Source organism: Palaemon carinicauda, chromosome 2 (assembly GCF_036898095.1).
Source record: "Palaemon carinicauda isolate YSFRI2023 chromosome 2, ASM3689809v2, whole genome shotgun sequence".
NCBI lineage: Eukaryota > Metazoa > Arthropoda > Malacostraca > Decapoda > Palaemonidae > Palaemon > Palaemon carinicauda.
In genome coordinates this window covers 1,099,621-1,102,120 of record NC_090726.1, presented here as the reverse complement: position 1 = coordinate 1,102,120, position 2,500 = coordinate 1,099,621, and positions in this window count along the sequence as shown.

The following is a 2,500-nucleotide window of genomic DNA, read 5'->3' as shown; positions in this document are numbered from 1 at the left end:
TATATATATATGTGTGTGTGTGTGTGTATAATAGATCAAGAGAGTCATATTAATAGAAAGATAGATCAATAGATATATATGTTAATAAATAGATTTTATCAACCCATGAATAAATTAATAGTTCATTCCCAAATCAAAGAGTACAGGACTATGCCCTCATTCATATATATTGCAGTTTATATGTGCGAGGGATTTTGGTGATATATTAAATGGAAATGCAAAACATTCCGTGTCATGAATAATTTAGTCTTTTTGGAAATGAGGCTTTTGTTAATAACCTTATGTAAAAAGTGTTAAAGCAAAGAGCTACAGTTTATTGAAAACATACCTATTATAATTCTGATTCCGATGTTTTCATATAAACGATATCATTTGTGATTAATAAATGGGAAATATATAGTGAAATACAATTGTCCATAGGAAGAGAAATTTATGAATAATTAACGTTATTACATTAATTATGATATTTATTATTTGTTGGCACAGTTGAAAGTAGATCTCCCATGGCAATATCAACATTTTGATTGAAACTGATGCACTATTATTACTGAGGTCGATAGGTAAGAGAATTTACACAAAGCAAGAAAGAAAGTTCAAAATAATCTCTACGCAAAGGCAGGAAGTGACTCCTGTTATATTTAATATTGTTATTACTACCTATGAATTTAATAGTATATCTTTTAATAAGGACAAAAGTTAGCAAATAGTTACAATGCTGGAGTGTGAAATGTTAACATTATGGAAGAGATAAAAGTAAATGAAGCATTTTTAAATGAAGTCAGAAATAATGTTAGTATTTTTCTTACTTTAAATTCTATACCTTATAGACATGTCATTGCACTCCCATCTGTTTATGGTCTTTCTATACCAGTATATACCTGCTAATGTTCTTAGCTCATCAATCCATCGTCTTCCCTTCCTTCGCCTGCTTCGCTTACAGTCCGTAGCGGCCTGTTCTGTTATTCTTTTTGTTCATTCATTATCTGTCATTCTCATGGAGTGTCCTATCCACGTCAATTTCTTTTTCTTGTAATTAAAATATCATCTACTTTAGTTTACTGTTGTATCCACGGTGCTCGTTTTCTGTCTCTCGGTGTTAACAATATCATTTTTCTTTCCAAAGCTCTTTCAGTTGTAACTTGTTTATGTTCTCAGCTTTTAGTAAGACTCCAAGTTTCCGATGCATAAGTTTTTAGAGAAAGGAGCCTTTTACTTTTCTTAATCTCATTTTGTTTACCAAAAACTCTCCCTGCCATGGCTATCTTTCTTTTAAGTTCGGTCCCGGGGAAAACATTCACTGCCTGTCATAAGTCTGTATATTCATTAACAATCTCTAGGGATTTGTCCACAAAGCTTACTTGTTGTCTCTCTTCACTTTCATTGATCATTATCTTAGTTTTACTCATATTTATTTTCAGTCCTTTATGTTAGCTTTCTCTATTCAACTGTTTTATCATCTTTTGCAATTTCTTTCATGATTCACTCAAAAGAACTATGTCATATGGAAATCTTAGGTAGTTAAGTTATTCCTCATTAGTGCTAATTGCTACATTTACGCAATGTAATTCCTTAAAAATTTCTAGGCTCGTTGTAAGCAAATTATTGAGCGATAAGGTCTCCCGTCTAACTCCTTTTTCAATCTGAATTTTCTCACTATCTTTATGTAGTTTTATGTAGTTTCATCTATTCCTTGCTTTTGAAGGGCATTCATTATTTCTGAAAATTTAAAAGAATAAAAAAAAACTTTCTGATGGGCTGTAAATGCCATACATAGCGGTTTGTTAATTTTTCCATTAGCTGGTTAATTACATGGATATGGTGAGTTGCTGAATTGCCGCTTCTAAAGCTTGCAGGATTTCTTGGTTGGTTAAGGTCTACATATCTGTCTTTTTGGCCTACTTAAATTATGGGAGTAAACTTGTTGGTCAGTAATTTTTCAGGTCTTTTGTGTCTCCTTTTTTGTGAATTGGTTTGATGATAAAGTTTTCCCAAGCTGCATGTATTGAGCATTCTTGCAAACGTTTTGTTCAAAGTTCAACGAGATTTGCTACTGTGTAATCCCCTTCATCTATTATTCAACCAATTATTATGTCCTCCTCTGTTCCCGCTTTGCCTCTTTTCAGGCCTTTTAATAATGCCCACGTGTTTATATATTTTCCCAAAATGTTGTGAGAATCACACCCTCTAGGAACGGCATTTTCTATCAATCTCTTTTACCTACTGCATAATCGTTCCCTGGACGAGTGACTTCTCCCAGTAGATGTTCAACCTACTTTCAGAATCTTCAGCTTCAGTCCCTTTGGAATTTAAAGCGGAGGTGTTGCAAAAGCGTGGGCGGTGGGAGAATTAACAGCATTAGAAGAAAACCCCTAAAAGTCCTTTTCGGGTCGGAGAAAAATTTCACATATATATATATATATATATATATACATATATATATATATATATATATATACATATATATATATATATATATATATATTTGTGTATGTTTGTGTGT